General features: G+C 39.1%; 1 protein-coding gene across 13 annotated transcripts in view; it reads left to right on the plus strand.

Moving 5' to 3' along the window:
• Positions 1–21,078, plus strand: part of rg (A kinase anchor protein rugose) — a 1,179,223-nt gene that overhangs the window by 965,566 nt on the left and 192,579 nt on the right. The gene's annotated exons all lie outside the window — the stretch shown is intronic.

Genomic DNA, 21,078 nt, shown 5'->3' on the forward strand with positions numbered 1-21,078 from the left:
CTCATTCAGATTACATTGTGGCAATAGGAGGTCAAGAGGCATTATGATACAATAATAACCACCTATTCCAGTCCTCGACCTCTATTTTTGCAAAGGAATTCTCTATCTTCTAGAACACAAAATCAGCTTCGTTCCTGTTTACAGTATAATATGTTGTTTATATATAGCAGTGTAGTGTATGTTAGAATTGAGGTTCGGTGAGGTGAGGCATTCGAATGAAATTCGCCCCTCCCAGCTGTAACTTCTGGATCAGCCACTGGTTTGTGGCAATTTGAAAGCGCTCTGTGGATACCAAAGTCCTAAGAAAATAAAGAACAGAATTTCTCTCCTCCACAAATTGATTGAGCTGATTTATTTTATTTCGCTTTTGTGTCACTTTTGGCTAATCGCGAAGATGAGGATGAATTGATGATATGATTAAATTCATGAAGGGACACTCGCAAAGAAAACACATCCCCAGGCCTGAATTCGCTGCGCTACCCACTCCGCCATGGAGACCGGCTTTCCTTCACAGAGATAAGTACTTCATAATAATATTAATGTAGAATATAATATTGTAATTCTCATCCAGGAACAGCCCTATAGTAGGGGGGTGGGAGGATAAGGGCAGTTGATTCAGGTTCCGCAACAAACAACTTCAAATTTCCCCAGAACTTATTAGTTAATAGTTGACATTGATACTTTCTAATACACATGATTAGTTGACCAAAAATCTAGATTTTTACCCCCTAAAAAACTAATGTGAACATGAGAATGTTTTTTGTCGCTTTTATATAAAGAAAACTTCAAACTGCGTTTATTGTGTAATGCTGGTTATTATCAGTTCGTTACAATAATCTGTAATTAAGATTTTATAATAATAAATGAGTATTTAATGTCTTATTGTTGAAAATATTGTCTTTGCATTTACTGTAGTGTCCTAATATACTGATTGGAACAAAGAACTCCAGAAAATATAACTTATATGGTGGTCGTTACCAAAGATAATGTACTCTTCCTGCGGGATTTGTAAGCAATAAGTTCTTCTCAATAAGGGGACCCCCACGGACAGGGTGCAGAGCTGTGGTGCAACGCTCTCGTCACTTGGTGTCCAGGTTCGAGCCTGGGTGAGTGACTGTTGAAATAGCCATTTCCATAAGATAAATTATTTTCCTGTATTTGTACATATTGCCAATGGACACGAGAACTTGCGAAAAATAACATTTTTTAAAAATAATCCAGATAGTTAATAAACAAGCGTGAATGTGAAGATATGAAGGACGTATCATCCAAAATACAATAAGTAACTTCATTTTTTTTAACTAGTCGTTGAATGCAGGGTCTTGCACTACTAATAAAACTGTATCTTAGATAGTGGTAAGCAGGAATAATGCTGTTTTCTTTTCCTTCTCACTGGCAGGCAGACACGTCATTCGAGGTATTACATATATCGATTGCCTTCGACTGTTGACTAGAACAATAGAAAACCAGATTTTTTTAAAGGAAGATCGGCCGTTGGTATAAAATTTATTATTACGTATTATGATTATTTTGATTGATTGATTTGCTTTATTTTACTTCGCTTTTGTGCCACTTTGGCTGAAACCGAGCACAATTTAAAATGAAGACAAGACCGAGAGTGACAGCCGTCTGTATAATCGAGACTTATACTGTCCGAAAGCCTTGTATTGTTCAAGGATTTGGTAAATCGTAGTGTAAATTATTTTTTGAATTCGTTATAATCAAAATTTCTATAATATGCAACTTGATTTACTTTTTATTTAAAGATGTTTAATTTTCTAAAACGTTCGTTTTTAAGTTATATTACTAAATGTCTTTGAACATTTCTTATATATTTATTATTGAGATAATCTAAACGAGACCGAGGCTTTTCCTTCGGGAAAGAAAGAGCAACGAGAACGAGTCTGCTTACAGCGACGTCTGGCGAAGAACGAAAGGTTCCTTCATTCACGACTCTCGTCTCAGTTTGTAACCTAAATTCATGTTGCACTTTTATTAATTTTTGTAAAAGTAATCCTATGTTCAATGGCATTGATTAACTTCAGTTGACCATATTTTGAGAAATCTTACGTGCCAGTATAATGCAAACTGTCTGAAATAAATGTAATAAGTTAGCCGTGACCGAGCACGTTGAATAGTAGACTCAAGGATTTTGCTACCGAATGCTTGACGGTCAATTAGTTGGCTTATGAAAAGATCCACGTATATATCCAAACCAATAATAATAATAATCTCTTGATTTAGTAGGTGACGTGCGCGTGGATTACAAGGAAGCAGAATTCTTTATAGGGGTGGTCAGGCCAACAATAAAATTTAAACAGTAATATTAATAACAATAATAATTATCATGCTTATGATTATTATTGTTATAAACTAATTGAAATAAACCAATTTTATTCCAAATGTATTATCATTACTATTATTATTATTATTATTATTATTATATCCTCCTTGGAGAGAATTTTCTTCTCGATCCACTTGATAAATGAATTTCCAGCGCAACAGTAACTTGACTGAGATGCTTATAGTCATTAAATTTTGTTATTAACTTCTATAATAATAATACCCGTGGCTCTACAGCCCTCGAAGGGCCTTGACCTATCTCCCGGCTGCCAGGCTCCATCCCACAATCCTACCTAGAGGTGTGGAGATCTTCAACCAGTAATGGGGTGACGTGGGGTCAGCACGTTAAACCCCTAGCCGTTATAGGAAATATCCGTGACCGGGTTACACTACTCACTCGTAGCTCCCCAATTTCCTCACGATGGTGGGTTGCCACCGGTCCTATGCACAGGCCGAGAACCCAGAGACTGAACCCAGGCGGACTCGAACCCATGCCGTCGGAGGCCAAAGCACAGCGCCTTAGACCGCACGGCCACGGACGAGGACAATTAACTTTTGTACAGTTTGTTCAAGAAAAAGCTTTCAAAGCTAGTTAGAAATTTTAATCACAGCGTTTATCAGAGGAATATAATCGTGTACCAGAAATAAAACATTGCTTCGACTTGTAATGTCATTCCCAGGGAAGACTTCAGGTTTGGTGCATTGACGCGTGACGCGCACAGCAAGGGGTTGCTCGTTACAAAGGAAAAGGAGAGAAAGTCCAGAAACGGAACTTTGGAGGATATTCACGTATGGTATTCAACACGTCGTTGCAAAATTTATTTGTTGCCACATCTATTTGAAGACAGTGGCTCAGAAAGGGAACCAGTTTGCCTCATTAAATGTAGCGTATATTTGGAAATGAAACAAGAATAACAAATTGGAACTGCGTTTATGGTATTATGTGCTCATTGAAATTAATTCGCTTAACCAAAATTTCTTTTGAATACTTAGATAAGCGGACCTATTTAGAAACTTTTATGATTTTTGTTTATGCAGCTCTAAAGATTTCAAAAATATGGATAAGCATTTTAGGTTGTACATTGACTGTGATGTAGGGGTGGGGGAAAAGTAATGAAAGTTGAATGTCTTCTGGAGTTGCGGTCCCTTGCAAGGATAAAACGCAAAGTGGGATGAAACATTTTCTATTAGACTGTTTGTTGTTGGCGTTACCGCCCTTAGGCATACCTTTTGAATAAATGCAAAAGATAGTCGTTGGTGTAGTAAACTACGAAGCAGAGGGTTTGGGTAAAGTTTGAATATGTCCTTTTCTTTGTCTCATCAGTGTTATCCTCATCGTTACAATTAAGCCATTCGTCAAATTGCAAATTGAAGTATTCGTCACATGTCATATTGGTGGCGTACGTAAGTTGTTTGGCAGAGAACTTTAAAAAAAGAATTTCAAATGCAGGAAGGATGGGAATTCTAGGAACATGACTATAACACAGGCCCGTTTATTTCGGGGGGGCTCATCCTTATCACCACAGGCGTCGCCAGAAATATTTGCAGAAGGGGACAGGCCATTGATTGGTAGAAAGAATAATGACAATAATAATTATTACCACTTTACCACGGTTATAATTATCATTTTACAATAACAACTATTATAAGTTATTGAAAATAAACCAATTTTAATCCAAATTATTTGTTATTATTATTATTATTGTGTAAATGGAGAGAGACTGCTACTCGATCCACTGTATGAGTGTATATCCAACACATTGTCCATTTTTTTTACATTTTGTACAGTTAGTGTACTGAAATTCATAGTTATTGTATTTTGTTATTATCCTTTACACATTCCGTCAGTAAAGGCTTTAAAAGTTTTGCGCAAATTTTACTCATAAAGTTTATATAGTATGACTTGTCACAAAGAAAACTATAAATTTTGAGAGCTGGTGGATCCATTTATTCTTTGGGTTAAATGGTAGAATATAACAATATAAACTGGTTTCTCTATTATACACTAAACTTTTTTCGATCTAATGTTTAATCCTGCTAAGTAAGTAAAATTAATTACCTCTATGCACTATTTAAATTAGATATTTGTAGGATTTCGGGGCTTCAGCCCCCTTAGCCCTCCCCCTGGCTACGTGCCTCATAACAAGAAGGCATAACCCTTCTCTTATGGTCATAATCCTTTACGATAATCCCAGTGACTTCGGAAATATTAAATTTTTAATTGTGGTGGGGTCACATTTTAAACATTAAGTTTATTTTACATTTCAGCACAGAGAATTGTCTTGACGCCTCTCGTTAAATTTACTGTAAAATAGTAAGGTTAAACAAATTATTTAAGCGTTAAAAAATAATTCCAATTACATTGAGTACTCAGGATGTGTACTCCTGGTGTTATATCTGTAATCTGTGTTTTGCATAAGGGCTTCCTCCTAGCCGAAAAAAGTAATGAAATAAGAATAGGAAAAGTGTAATGCAGCCCGACAGATAAGCGTTATGAATGAACACTAGAAATACCGACACCAAGTAACAAAATTTACTTCTCCAAGATAACATTGATAATGAAGGCACATTATATTTTCATGAGAAAATAACTACAAAGATGCAGTCATACAGGTTCGAACAACAAGAAAGAAGAAATATTGTAAACAAAAAAAACACAGTTTTTTATGCCTTAATTTGTATGCACTTGCACGATTGCATATGTCACACGTTCTTTCAGGCTATAAACATGTATTTCCTTTGTTTAAGTGAGGAAAAATCAAATTTTTCTTTCGGCTTAAATTTTGTTAATTACTGACGTAAAGCAGTGAAATTGTACTTGAAAATAAGAAATGACTATTCAAATAGATTATTCCTGAAATTTACATGTAACATACAGGTATTTATTTCGTACACTTTCTAATTATTAAAACATCACAGGGATCTCAAAACTGACAGGTTTATTCCAAGGTCCCTCGACCGCTAGTTTCCCCCACACGAACAACGTCGACGGACTTTAGGTTTTCGACCTATTTTGAAAGTATTTCACGATTTAGTCACTCGAATCAGCGCCACTTGCAGTACAGCGCCTCTGCTGAATATTTAGAGAACTGCTACAGGGTGGTAATTTGTTGGGAAAAGGGTTCAGCAGGTAGAAAAAATTGCCTCGGAGAGCCTGGCAGGGGGTCCAGGACGACAAACGTTGTCATGTCGGCAAAATTCTTTCGCTATGACAAGGCCTGTGAGTGGATTTTCAGTGGGAAAGTTTGTACATGTGGCATCACGGTGCAGCCGAAACTCACCCAAAGGGGTGTATAGGGAAGGTTTTCACGACAGATCTGCACTCACCCTAGGGTAGGGAGGAGAAACTCACTCAAAAGGGTGAGGATTCCGAGTATTCTGATCTTCGAAGCCTCCAAAGAGCGAAACTCACCCCAAACACACCTTTTTTTTTTGCAGTGTACAATAATTAGCTAGACCCCCCCCCTCAAGTTGCAAAAGAAATTAACTTTTACCCTAAATACTCTGCCTTCCCATATTTATGTATCAGTTTGGTAGCTTCTCGAAACTAAGTCGGGATAATCCGAATCTCTGATAAATAACTGAAAGAAGAGATTATAACAATTTTCTTTTACTTCAACGCAGCGGCACACAGCCAGGATCCTTTTTTGAAGCAAAAGGGGGGGGGGGGTGCTTCACGCAGCCGAATATTTTGTTCGTGATCCTTTGTATTTTTTGTTTTAAACATTTTTTTTAAAAAAAAAATAGGTTACATATAACAGTTGGGCTGAAAAGTTCGTAGGCTTACTCATAGATGGCGTTACTAGAATTAAATCCATGTGATTTTTACTTAGTACTAACCTTCAAAAGATGTGTGTATAAATTTCACAGCTGCCGGATAATTAGTTCGTGAGATATAGCATTGTGAGTGAAGCAGCTTTTGTTATTGTGAAAAAATGGATAAAAAATAATTTCGTGTGTTAATAAAGCATTGCTTTTTGGCGAAAAAAATACTGTTGAAGCCAAGGCTTGGCTTGATAAACATTATTCGGACTCTGCACCAGGAAAATCAACCGTTGAGAAGTGGTTTGCTAAATTTAAACGAGGCGAAATGAGCATCGAAGACGATGCACGCAGTGGACGCCCCAAAGAGGCTGTTACCGACGAAAACATCAAAAAAGTCCACAAAATAATTTTAAATGATCGTAAAGTGAAGTTGATCGAGATAGCTGAGACTTTAAAAATATCAAAGGAACGTGTTGGACATATTGTGCATGAATATTTGAACATGCGAAAGCTGTGTGCAAAATGGGTGCCGCGCGTGCTCACAATCGATCAAAAGCAACAATGTTTTGATGATTCGGAGCAATGTTTAGCGATATTCAACCGTAATAAACACGAATTTTTCCGTCGATATATTACAATGGATGAAACATGGCTCCATAACTACACTCCAGAGTCCAATCGACAGTCAGCCGAGTGGACTGCACGTGATGAACCGAATCCAAAGCGTGGAAAGACGCAACAGTCGGCTGGCAAGGTTATGGCATCAGTATTCTGGGATGCGCATGGTATTATATTCATCGATTACCTCAAAAAGGGCCAGACCATCAACAGCGATTATTACATAGGTTTGTTGGAGTGTTTAAAGGATGAAATCACGATAAAACGGCCCCATTTGAAGAAGAAAAAAGTGCTGTTTCATCAAGACAATGCACCGTGTCACAAATCAATGAAAACGATGGCAAAATTATTTGAATTAGACTACGAATTGCTTCCCCATCCACCATATTCTCCAGATCTGGCCCCCAGTGACTTTTTCCTGTTTGCAGACCTTAAAAGAATGCTCGCTGGAAAGAAATTTAGCACTGATGAAGAGGTAATCGCCGAAACTGAGGTCTATTTTGAGGCTAAAGAGAAATCGTACTATAAAAATGGCATCGAAAAATTGTATGACCGCTATAATCGTTGTATCGCCCTCGAAGGCAACTATATTGAATAATAAAATCGAATTTTGTCAAAAAAATATTTTTTACTATGTTAGCCTACGAACTTTTCAGCCCAACTGTTAATACACAGATATTAAAAAAGAAATACTGCTTTTGGGGGAATTGTTTGATGGATAGTAAACCCTTCTTTTTCGGACTTTGAGGTGGATGCGCCTTCAACCCCAAAAGCCATCCTCTGGCTGCGCCAGGTCAAGATTCAACGTAAAAGCCGCTCACATTGAAGGCTACTAATACTAATAGTGAGTAATATACTCAAGCAAACTTATCATTTCACTTATGGGAGTTGGACTGGACCTCTAGATTGTCTGCTACGAAGGAATAGCAGTGGAATTCAGTCTTGAGAGACAGATAATAAGCGACGATGAGACTCTCTTCACTGAAAATTTGTCACTCACTGAAATGCCGATTGCAAGTACTGGACCCCCAAGAGGTTCTTGCCACACGGACATGTGCAACGATGCCATTTTTATTCGATAGACCACTGATATTTCTTAATGATTTTTTTCATGAAAGAAGAACAGTCTTATTAATAGATCAGTGCTCGAACTGTGTGTATGGAGCACGAAGGGGGATGCTACCCCCCCCCCCCCAGCTAAGAAAAAAAATCATAAAGCATTCCCCACAGCTAGGATAATTTGCATAAGTATCCTCCTCCAACTACTGTGTTGTCTTGAAGTCGATCCATACAAGGACCCTTCCTTCTATCCCCACACTCGAACAAGGAAATTCGCAGCTAGGAATTTTCACTTCGAGCACTGTAGATCACAAAATCGTAACACACTGGAAAAGAACTGGTTTGACAGAAATGCCCACAAAATTTCAATATGTAAGAAAAATGAACTTCACAAAATCCTACCAAATAACGGTGACATATAACTCAAACGTTGTACACCCTGCGTGGCAGAAGACGGGCTACTGGCTACTTCACGTAATACTGAGTTTTTGGGCCCCTTTGAAGTATAACGTAACAGGTGTGGACAATGTGGGAACTTTACTCAGATCTTATTTCAATATCATATTGAGGCTTGGGACCACTTGAAAATATTTGGTGGGAAGTTACATTTTAAATATCACACTATCTGTTGAATTTCTGGAATTATGTACAATTTCAGGAGCACAGATAGAGAACATTGCGAGGGTTGCGGGGGCGGCCCCTACGCCACTGTCACGAACCAAAAGAAAGTGTTGGTTTGGTAGAGAGGAAAAGGTGGAGTGAATCTGGTTTTGTCTCGATGACCAAAGTCTTCTGGTTGGCTTGATTTATCAGCTTGATCATCCGTTTCTCTGTCTCGTCCTCAAATCAAGAAGGGTGTGAACCTTGAGTTGTCTTTGTCCCTGAACCATGCCGGCGGCCTTGTACCAAATTCAATATTAACTATTTTCTATGTAAGATTCGTATATTTTTCCTTACGATAAAGAAAAATTTGCGTTTTTAAAGAAATATTCGAACGTTTATAGATAGATCTACACGAAGATCCGCAGAACACCTGGTCTTGGAAGGTTCGTTCACAAGACCGACTTTTTGGCAGACGCACAAAGTGATAAATTTGTGACGCCAGAGGAAGAGGAATGAACCTAATACTTGGCTCTCTCTACTTCCTTTCTACTTCTGGAACAATAATAATTTCAGTTTTCGTCAAATTTTACCTTTACGAATATAAAGGCTCTTTTTACTTATGGAATTGGAACCGGAGTTTTGAACAAGTTAATCGAATTGAAAGTTGTAACTTTCGTTAATATATTTGATTATTGCCCAATCTCTCTCTGGGGTGTCGGGAGTGACCTTCGCTGAAGGCACTCAATTATCAACTTCTCTTCCACAATGGCCTGCATTTTGCAGGCAAATGAAGCTCTGGCGCTTGAACTCGCAGCCACTATAATCTTCTTGGGAGCTTGTGTTGTGACATGTTTGCGGACGATGGACGTCCCATCATACTTTTCATCTTATCACCATTCATTCCTATCGTCATGATTCGCCAAAGTGGCAGAAATGCAATGTTAAATAAACTAAATCACTCAGTGAATCAACGTACCCCCCCCCCTCTCTCTCTCTCTCTCACACACACACACACACACACATACAGTGTCAGCGGAAAGATACAATTTTATAGTTCTTGCTTGCTTAAGAACGGATATTGAATGAATGATTTATGTCTCATATGTTTCACTGCAGATTAATGATAACGCAGCACAGCGTGAAATTTGCTCTGCAACTTGTAAAAATAGCGTACGTACATTACTATTCATCGAAGTAATGTTTCACCCCAGAGGAAGATGACACAGTAACATATCTTGAAATGTTGCATTCTTATGTAGCTCTTGTGCCTGGAAAAAATCAAGGTGTCAATTTTGAATATTGCTGATCTTTGCAATTCATCTTCACTGATTGAGGGAAGATCTCTCGTGCACATTAAACAAAGTTGATTCCTCGAGTCGTCCACAGTTGGCAATGCTGCTAGCGTAAGAAACCACGATGAGGGCTCCCAGAGTCTTTTCGGTTTGATACTTGGGAAAAGAAAAGAGAACCAATCTAAATGATTATGCATCCTCCGTAAACCGGATCCTCCCAGCATGAAACAAAAAAATGAAAACACAAAGCAAACCCGCAAAGTACGAAAAACCCTCTCCGGCATTGCTCTTTCCCGGCAGGGGGTCTCGCCAATGGACTCCGCACCGGCCCTTATTACTCACATTCACGACGGTCACTGTAACCGGCGCATGCACCGGAATCGACGGTATAAAGACTTCATTAATGATTTAATGCGACGGGTTTACTGCCATTGGCCGGGCGTGCTCCAAATTTATCGGTGCGCAATTGTCTGCACGGTCCTCGGATTCTTCCTTTGAAGGGCGCCGAAAATGTTGGCCCCTGTCAGACCGTGCGCGGGATATATGAGTTCTGAATTCAAATTCCTACTGGCTGACGTGCTCTTACTGTTTTGGTTGCCCCACCTCTCCCTGAGCGTTTACTTTTTAGACGTGTCGGACGGCTTTGGAAGATTGCAGCCAATAAGAGATACCACAGTGCAATGACGTATTTCTTGTCCTTCCTCCAGTTTCCTCGCGGTTCGCTTTAGATTTCTTATACAGAGACTGTACTATGAGATGGACAATAATGTGAATTTTGTACGAAGGAAGTAAAATTAATTACCACTATACACTGTACATACATTTCAGGGCTTCAGCCTCCAGAGCCCTCCCCCTGGATACGTGCCTCATCTCAGCATGACATTTTCCCAAGAATCACACTAATATCTTGAGTTTTCAAAAAATCGACAGGTGTCGTTGTGTACACATATGAGGGTACTAACAATTTGTTACCAAAATCCATTCATCAACTATATAATTCGAATAAATATTCTAATCAATACAGTGTACAAATACGTATGTCTTAATAAATAATTTATGTATATTACACAAAGTAAATGCTTTTTTCCTGGGGAAAAATGTTCTACTGCCCCTCATAGCTCAGTTATGACAGTGATACGAACGAAGAGTTATCAAAAATACTGCCATATATTCATCCATGATCAATGATCATAAATTCGTTCATAGATCTATATACTATACTATACAAAAAGTACTCGGAATTTCTGAATAAAACACACAATACGTGGTTAACAGGAACTGTTATTTGTTTCTATTTTCATTTTGCCGTGTAATCAAGGGGTCCCAGATTCGATACCCGTTGGAGGCACATAGTGGGTAGGATCCTACCTTAAACTGTACGCCCAGTCCCGATTAGCCTATCTGTGCAAGAAGTGGGCTTAAAGCAAAAACTCAAACTCAAAAATACTCTATTTCACTACGAAATTCTACCATTGTGTACCGTGAACGAAGAAAACACTAATCAGTTGTAATATGAAACGAAGAGCAGACTAAAATTGTTTGTGCCATTTGTTTTCAATACAATGTAAACTAACATTGCATTAGACATAGTGTCAAAGCAATACTGCAGGCTGAATCATCTTAGTGAGTAAGTCGAAAACGTAATGAAGTAGCCAACTGAATCAGAGTCGATAAGGTAGCAACATGTCCGCTGACTCGATTTTTTGGTGGAAGATTGTCTGTCACTTCGGAATAATTTCATGACACGACAAACCTTATTTCCTATATTACAAATAATGGTAGAAAGGTGTACAGATAACCCGATGGTTCTACTTGTACTCTGAGATGAATTCTAAAAGATCTATTATTTAAAAAAAATATAATTTATAATAGAATTGGATCTCCGAAACGCGGAATATATTCGATAGTAGCTTCAATAAACTCAAAGCCCGACGAGACGTTAACAAAAATATAGGCTGATGTACAAAAATAAACATAATTTTATGGAGGTCATTGGTAGTTTGAAATTGAAGAAGAGATGGAGCAGTTGCTTAAAGAAGTAGCGCGTTGCTACTTCCAGAAGCAACACGTTGTCTCTACGCAAAAACCGATGACCGTCCTGAACACAGACACACACTATAGTACAGCATTGACAACTACAAGAAAAATCTTCACATTTAAATATCAATATACTGCAGATTGATAGTGATCATAAATTACAGATGTGTGTATCATAAATACATTTCTTTAAACTGAATTTGGTTGCAGTTAACTATGTTATCTGTTAGTACCTTGAAAGAAATATAGTGGTTATGGTCATTTTTTGACGTTAGTTTAGTTGTTTGGCAGCAGAAATTGACGGTGTTAGACCGACGTTTCTCCAGTCAAATTTTTACACCTTCGCTCTCCTCCATTCGTCTGTAAAGGTTGAGGATAATGAACCAAAACCTTGAGTCGTTTTGGACTTCTCCTGGTGACAAAATTTTTCACAGCGGGGTACGTGTGCATGCGTGTGTCCACAGCTCCTTTGTTCCATTTCGAATTGCCGAGAACATGATAATTATGCATGACGTTTTCGGCCAGAATAATCGCCCTTCCCGATACGAGAAAACCGGATGTGATGTAAGATTACGAATTTACAAGCTTTTCTCTTTACTTTATATGACACGGCCGGTGAGCACTGTCTTAAGGTTATCTGGTTGTGGGCCGTTTAAAAAAAACTACATAATAAATTTTCCACGCTGGGTTTCATTCTCTTGATCGGCCAGCAAGCACGTTACCGCACCACGTAAAGTTGTATTACTGGAAGAAGAAAAACTGACAAGAATACACCCGACTACAACATCGTATATGGTCTCAGTACGTTTAACTTTGTAAAGCACGTTGACGACGAAAAGGAATTTTAAGGCATGTATCACAAGCTATTTATAATACCATCTACTTTCCTAGTGTTATGTTTGTTGCTCCTTACGTACCAGAATGCATTTCATTTCGTAAGCAACTTGTGCTACGCTAATTTTAATGTTCGTTCCTCTTTGTTTTTGTAGACGTTGTTGTTATTTATTTGCAAACATGATACAGAATCAATGATTTTTTTTTTTTTGTTAGTCGGCAAAAGTTTGTTTTAAGTCCATTTTATGCTCAGGCAAGCTTGTTCTCTGAACTTCTTCATTGTAAGGCGACGAAAGAGACTCGAGTTTCATACCTAATGTATATGATCTCGATTAGATTTCGTCGTCTATGTCCCTGCATATACGGTTCGCGGCTTACACAGTGTCTTCTTAGTAGAGATCTGCGGGGGATTAAATTAAACAGTTGCAATTATATATCGCCGGCTCGGTGCCCGAGCTCGTTAAGTTGTCGACTTTTGGACTCGCCACGCGGATCGAATCAAGACCATCTTAGAGGCTCCAGTTTGAGAAGGTGATGATCGAATCCCGGTCTTGGCATGGGTGTGTCCCTTCACCATATTCATAAATTTCTCTTGTTTTTATTTTTTTCATCAGCCTGTTGGAATATACTGTTAGCGATAAAAGTGTGGTAATTTGGGCACACCTGCTGATACTAGACCACATGTCAGCATCACTCATCCTCATCATCGCGATCAGCGAAAGTGGCAGAAAACCGACGCTAAATACGAAAAATGCAAATACAAATTTATATAAGCGGAGGACGCTGCCCTCTCCTACTTCAATTTCCTTTTCCTTCCATCTCGCATCCCCTCATGTCCTTGCAGCGGCTAACCTAACTGTAGAATGAAACGATATTAGTTATGTAAATCGGCCAACCAACTGAGAATTGTTTTAAAAATGGAAACAAGACAAAAGTCCAAATATACTTACTGACTGCATAATTTTCACTTCACCTAATAGTTTTACTTTTGCTGTTTGCATTTTCACAGATTCTTTCGTTATCTCTAGACTGTCTTTTCCAAAATCAGTTTCACTGTCTTCAGTGTGTGTGTTTGCCATTTCCCGACATGTAAAACCTCAAATTGTACACAATATTTCCCCATGATGTGATTATTTTTGCATTTCTGAAATGAAAACTCATATTTCAAAGAAATTTTCCACACTTATAGTGCAGAAAAAATGGAGAATTTAAGCACTTTAATCACTTAGAATTGTAGATTGTATGTTATGTTGATAGGACCGTGGAGATTTTTCAGAAGCTGATCTAGTGCACTTCGAGTATCTGAACGACGCTCGTTGAGCAGACTGATGATTTACTTGAATGTGTGTGCTCATTGATCAAAATATCAGTACCTTTGAGTAATCAATATGGCTGCGTCGAGTGGACAAGATTTCAGTGATCTTGAAAAGCTGGTAATTATGCAAATCCTTCATGTGTATATTTGGAGTAAAGACACTTTCATTTTAATATAATTACTAAAAGTTACTTCCTCTGTAATTATGCTATATCGCAAGACGTCAATCACAAATGTTTTTTTCATTAGCCCCCATCTTCTTTTTGCCAGCAGCGCTCGTCGAGCAACGCTTATTTGGCCATGAAGTAGCAGAGCGATCACGTTGCTCGCTGAGCGCTCACGGTGTGCCCTGGGTATTGACCTAAGTGTACACCAGATGTAATTTTGTGTATTAAACATACTTCATTCTCCAAGTTTTCTGCCCTATAAAAGTTGGGAATTTCTTGAAAAGGGTAGTTTTTCTTCTCTCCAGAAGTGCGAAAAAGTCACTTCAAGGAGAAAATGTGTAGAATTCGAGATTTAAGTGCCGAAAATCTTGAGTATTTCTCATCCAGAAAATATCCTTACTTTGTCGGTGTGAACAGTTTCCATCTCGAACATCGAGATGTCCTTTTTTTCCCCCACTTCGCAACTGAAACATTTCCATCCAGCACACCCGCATTGTAGATTACTGCCATAATTTAGTTGTTGTGGGTGCTAATGATATGACAGACAGATCTATTGTAACGCCTTTATGATATTAATTCTAACTTGGCACACAGTTCCACATTCAGTTGTACCCATTCTGCATTGGTTGAGTGTTCTCCGATACTCAGAAATTTACTAGGAGCTGTTTGAAGGAGAGAAATGCCCTTTCAAAATGTAATTTCAAGAATGAAGCATCCCCTCATCTCCCCTGAATCTAAAGCGTCCCGGGATGCAATTGAAAGTGAATTAGCTGGATGCTCCCTCCCCCCCGTATCCCCCCTCGCTTCGAGTACTGATTCCATGGTCATCCATCCGTAATGCGGTGAGTTTCATTTGAAATGAGCATCTGCATCTCTATATATGTGACAGGACTTGGCCGTATTTTTTTCTTCTTTCCGAGTTTAGAAGTCCGCTTGACCTTTCGACTAATGAGATTATTTTCCCGAGTCATTAGGTCTAAAGGCATCTTGTCAACGCAGACCTGCTTGCCGTTTTGGAGCTTTCTTCCTTGCTGTTGAGGGACGTTTATGCCTCTCGAAGGACATTAAATAGGAAGACATAAAGGACGAAGCGATCGAGAGCATACATGCAGAGCGGGATGGCTGTTGAAACTCTTTAGGAGGAAATTGTTTCCTGTGTAAAATGGCGCGGCGCCTGAGGAACTCGTTGAAATATAGTTGGCAAGCGCCCCTCTTGAAGCCAACCAGCGTTGCCAACTCCGAGAGATAATATTTTCCCCCTCTGTGCCTGCAATACTACCCTTTTTCATGTGATCCTTTCCCCTTCAACGCAAAAAAAAAAAAAAAAAAAAAAGTGAAAACGTCTTGGTGTAAAAAGTTATTCACACACAGATAGGTTAATCGGGACTTGACCTGCAGTTTAACCCTCGCATTACCAAGCGGGGTATTCTGACTACCCCAGGTTGATTTTTCCCTATAATAATTTTATCTGCAGAGATACGTACTTGTGGTTTCATGACTTTGTCCTAAAATGATTGAAATTGTATTCACACTCGTGACTGACTCAATTTTTTTGTTTTTATAGTTATTATGGACGGGATATATTGGTGGGGTTGTGAGACTAACCCGCTTGGTATAAAATGTCTTATTTTCTTATTTGTCAAAAATGAAGGTTTTACGAAATATGTCTCATTCATCTTCGTTATTTAATTTTTCCATTGTTGAGTTTTACCATACATCCATTGTTTAGCTCAAATAACATATATTGTTCTCTATTGTGTCAGGTTACTATTGTTGAGTTGAATTAGAGCGCGCATACATGGCAACGGTGCTCATACGGTGTTTATGTTCAGTTTAAATACTTTTAATAATTTGAAAAACTGTATTTCAATACTAAATAAAGATATTCATTGAAAATAACAGAATCTAAAAACAAATATTACACTAAATCACAAAATTGTATTGGGGTAGTCAAAATACCCCGCTTGGTAAAGTAAAGGTGTCGAAAAGCTTGGCAACGGGAGGGTTAAAGTGGGTTGGAACCACTGTGCGATTTCAGAGGAGATTAAACCCGGTACCCTTTGATTACAAGGCGACAGTGTTACCATTACGTCATCGGGGAGGCCCGAAAGTGTCCGGATGATTGTGTTTCTAAAGCTATCCACATGCCCAAAATATACTATATTTTGATATATATGATATCTACGATTTTGCATTTAAATACTACACATTTCACTGTGAATCTAGATTTTTTGTTCTACATTGTTTCTGGGAAAGCGTGATTTGCTTTATTTGGTGATCGTAATATAACAGTTATTATTTGTGATATTTGATATCAGGCCTCAACGATGATGATCATCCTTTTCATAACAATTTTAAAAAAATAATTGCGGTGATCTAGTCGGTAGGGCGGCTGGCTGCCACGCGGAATTGGGGGATCGAAGGTCGGAAAAGTCGCATAAAGCGACTCTGGGACTCACCCAGCCTCAAATCAAAGTCGCCCGGAGCGAGGTGCCGATCACCACCTCCAAAAATTTCTGATATCGAGAATGTGTGCGGCCCTACTCCCACGTCGCCTGAATGTGCCTTCTTGGCCCGGTGCTGTATGTACAGGAAACTTTACCTTATCTTACCTATATCATAAAGAAGTTACATTTTAGTGGTTCCCACGCCACTTCTAACTATTATGTCAAGCTTCGAATAGAATACTATCTAAAGGATTCGTAGTGAAAATTTGAATACCCTAATGAAATATTAAATTGAAAGTTGAATCAGAAAACTTAAGATAAGAAAAACTGAAAGTGTTTACAGGGGATCAACCACCTGTCTTAGAAAGTATCGGGATTGAGAATAATATTGCGAATGAAATTGCCCTCTTCCATAGAGACAACCCTTCAGGACTGAATTTCCCCTTCCTCCAGGGAAACTTCGAGTTACATAGGCAACACTGAAGGGAACTGCAATGCTCTGCCGCGTGTTGGTTACACGCATTCTCTCCCCCTCCCCTCTTGCTCTTGAATTTTTGAGGATTTTTTTCCCTCCCCATCTTTACAGAGCTCGGCGCCTCTCCCCTGTTGCGTCCGTCTGTTGTATCCGGCCCATAAAGTAGAGAGTCGCTGGAGAGGGGAGGGGAGCATGAGAAACTGCCGGTGTCAGTCAGAAAGAGCCGATCAGTGAATCAGCCTCAAAATAGAAAGCCCTTCTTCTCGCCAAAAAGTAAGTTCCCTTCCCGGCATCATTCTGGTTACCAATAAACTTGCAGTGTTCACAGCCACCGATTTATTTTTGATTTGGGGGTGTGAAGGGAACACTCGTTTGAGCATAATACAGAAATATAAGCTTGTCTGCATTATCATCATTGTCAGTGCCGTGCCCAGGATTTTGGAAAGGGGGAGGGTTACCAGGAGCGTATGTTCTGGGCTATCTGCGAAGGATGAAGTCTAGAGAATAAAATACAGGAGAAAAATCGATCAGAAATTGTAAATAAAATTATTCATATCAGTGAGATGATGATGATGATGGTGATTCTGGAGTTGGCAACCTTATTTCTTGTGAGTTGGCAACCTGATTTCTTATGAGTTGGCAACCTTGTTTCCTATGAGTTGGCAACATGATTTCCTATGAGTTGGCAACCTAATTTCTTATGAGTTGGCAACCTGATTTCTTAGGAGTTGTAAACTTATTTCTATTCATAGCCTAGGACCATGTGACATAGTGAGATAGCCCAGACCTTTGACTCAGTATACGCCACTGGGGTTTACATATAGTTGTTTTTTTTTAATAGTCAGCCCTCATTTTGCCATCTTTTCCTGCCTTTGACTTTTTTTTTTTTTTTTTAATACTGGGCCAAAGGCAAGGTTATGACCCCCACCAACACATTTGGCACTCTAATAATGATCATTATCATCACTATAAAAAGTAAACCTCTCTCTGTACGATACCATTACTATTCGTGAAAATTGCCTGTGATAAAAAAAAAGGTAAAGTGTTCCCCTGTGCATAGCACCACGCCATGAAGGCGTATAGGGGGGGTGGGGGTAACGCCCCACACTTTCTTGATCCGGTCGTGAGTGGGGGTGATGTGATCAGCATCACGCCCCTGACCGCCTTTACCCCCCAGGGTTTCCCCCAGGTACCCATGTTATTCGACGCTGGGTAGGCGCCGGGGCCGCTTCCACCGTTAGAAAAGTTCCCGGATTTGAACCGGCCGGGGGTCGAACCCGGGACCTTTAGCATGGTAGTCAGACGCGTTACCGACTGAGCCACCGCGGCCACTACCATGTGAACGCAGTTTATTTTCTGCATTACATTGTAAAATTGCACTATATTTTGCATTCATGTTAACGATTATAATTTTATTTTGCCTCATGATAGTCTCCACAACCGCGCAGTCATGGAATTTCAAATTTCTAATTCAGTGATAGTTTTATTAAACTTATTTCTCTGATATATCTATAGTATGATGATCTCAATGAACTTACACTTACAGAACTATAAAACGTTGATTATTTGTCGATGTATACAGCTCGTGCCAATCCTATACACAGTTGCAAATGAATTTTGATTAAACAAATAAATCTGTCAATTAGTTTTCGCTGTAATATATATGTATTCTTCGCACTTACAGTACCAGTCTATCCTCAGTGAGCTTTTTGTCATAGCGCCAGGTAATAAGAATCGAGACCTTCTTTCACCATCAGAACAGATGTAAAGTTTTCCGAATGTGAATGTGGCTTTGGAAGTGCAACATATATAAATTCACAAAATATATTCGAAGAAATTTCGGAACATTGCATCACTCGGATCCTGTAGATTTCTCCGTGCCGGATTTCTTCGATTTCGTCCCAAATATGTTTTATGGGGTAGAGATCTGGCGACTGGAGTACTTTGAAAACATCCTCGTGTCCCTGGAAGCACTATGTGAGGATCCCTGCTTTGTAGCACCATCCTGGTGGACGATATATGTATGACTAAGGGTACGATATGGCTGCACGCCAATGAAAGTTTCGAGTGACAATGATCACGGTGCAGCTGGCCCGAGAGAAGCCCTCTATAGTTTACGTACCGAATAGACCAGGTTTCCTTTAATTATTGTTTCATCTTGTCCATGAGGAACCAGCAGGAGCAGATTACTTTGAGTATGAGGGGAGTATGTACGAGTTTCAAAATATTTACCATTTGCAATTGATCTACAATACAAAACACGTGGTAATCCATTGACATTATTATTTCATTTTTACTTCTTTATCATGGAAACATTGAGTACTTTGAGCAGTTAAATTACAGACAGTAAAGGAAGGGAAAATAGTAGTTTTTACGCTATTTAAAATAAACAGTGGTTGAATTATCTCAGCACTTCCATTTCTCACATCTTTACTCCTCTAAGAAGAAATTTCTATAAACTTAAGATCTGAAATAATTCTTAATTTTGTGGTAGTTTGTTGCAGTTAGGCCCTGATATACATGTCGCTCTGGGCAAACAACACCTTGATTGCCCCTCCCCCTTAAGTATGTAAAATTTCATAACCTTTAAGGCCTCCCCCATGGCGTTGTGGTAACCTCGTGGCATTGTAACGAAGGGGTCCCGGGTTCGATAGTCGGTGGAGGCACATAGTGGTTCGGATTCCACTTTAAACTGTGGGTCCAGTCCAGATTAGTCTTTCTCTGTATAAAGTAAACTTAGAAACAATCTCAAACAAGTTCATAAAATTTTAGGCCAGATTATGTCAGTTGTTTTTTGTTTATATTTTTACCTCATTTTTTTCTTCTTCATTTTGTGCCTTTTTCAAAGCAATTTTTACCCTAACAATTCTCCTTTACAGATGGAAGCCGGGCTGTAGCCCCCTCCCCAAATCGGGGTCTGGTTTTAGTCTTGTAATTAGCTGAAAATATTTGAGAAAACTTGTTTATTTCTATGTACTTGTACAGGGTGGAGCATTTTCGACTACACAGTTTGAGGCTGGCAACACTGCAAAACAAATGCATTGGGAGGGCTGTTTCCTTCTGCCTCGTGTACACTGGGACTTTGGATTTCAGTAGGAATGGAGCGTTAGCCTCTACAGAAACGTATATTTTGTGTGGAGCAGTTCGTGTTGATGAAGTCAATTGTAGCGGTGCAGAGTGCATTCCGTAGGGAGTATGGTGATCAACAATGCCGTGGACGAGTTCCTAACAGGAAAACAATCAATGAATGGTGGAAACAATGGCGTGAAGTTAGAAGTGTTCAAAATAAACCGCATGGGAGAAAAAGAACAGTCAGAACACCAGAGAACATGAGTCATGCGTAGCTTTCTAGACCGTCTTGCACAATGTGTTGCCTGCCAGGGACGTCATTTGAAATATGTTATTTTCAAGAAATAATTGTGTGTACATTGTTTATGTATACATTTTCTGTAATCCAAAGGTGCGATGTTTGTTTTAGAAATGAAAAATGAAAGTAAATGTAATCAGCAAATCATCTGTCTTCATTATAAAATAGGTAGTCGAAAATGCTCCACCCTGTACATTGGCCTTTGAGTGTGATCATTGCAAGGTTAATACTTCAAACGTCATGCTGTGTGCAGTGAAATCTTTGAAGAAAATAGGCTGGAGTATCAGAATCGGTTTGAATATCGATTTAAGTAGCCTATCGGATTCGGCTATGCTTACATCTGTCCATATTTATACTCCAGATATCAGTGTCATCGGATCCATAAACAAGTCTCAACAAACTAACAAATGATGCGGTACGAACAAGAAATGTATATAAATATTATTTGTAACCGGTGTAAATTTAGTACGACATTAGTGCCTGCCGAAAGTGACCATGAATGCTGCAGCATGTATGAAGAGAAAAACAATCTTCCTCCAGTTTTCCCGTCTTCAAGGTTATTCTCTGTCAGCATGATTTTCGATGGAGTTTTTATGTCGTGCGTGGGACTCCGTTTATGTCTAAATGTCCATCCAACTTCATATTTTCCTCCGGTCTCCTTCGGACCGTAGAAAGATCTCTTGCGGTCTACCACTTGTCTCCCGGACAGCTGACGTTTTGAAAACGTCATCATTCTCTTTATTTACACGACGCATT

This window comes from Lepisma saccharinum, chromosome 1, assembly GCF_977018435.1.
Source record: "Lepisma saccharinum chromosome 1, izLepSacc3.1, whole genome shotgun sequence".
Lineage (NCBI taxonomy): Eukaryota > Metazoa > Arthropoda > Insecta > Zygentoma > Lepismatidae > Lepisma > Lepisma saccharinum.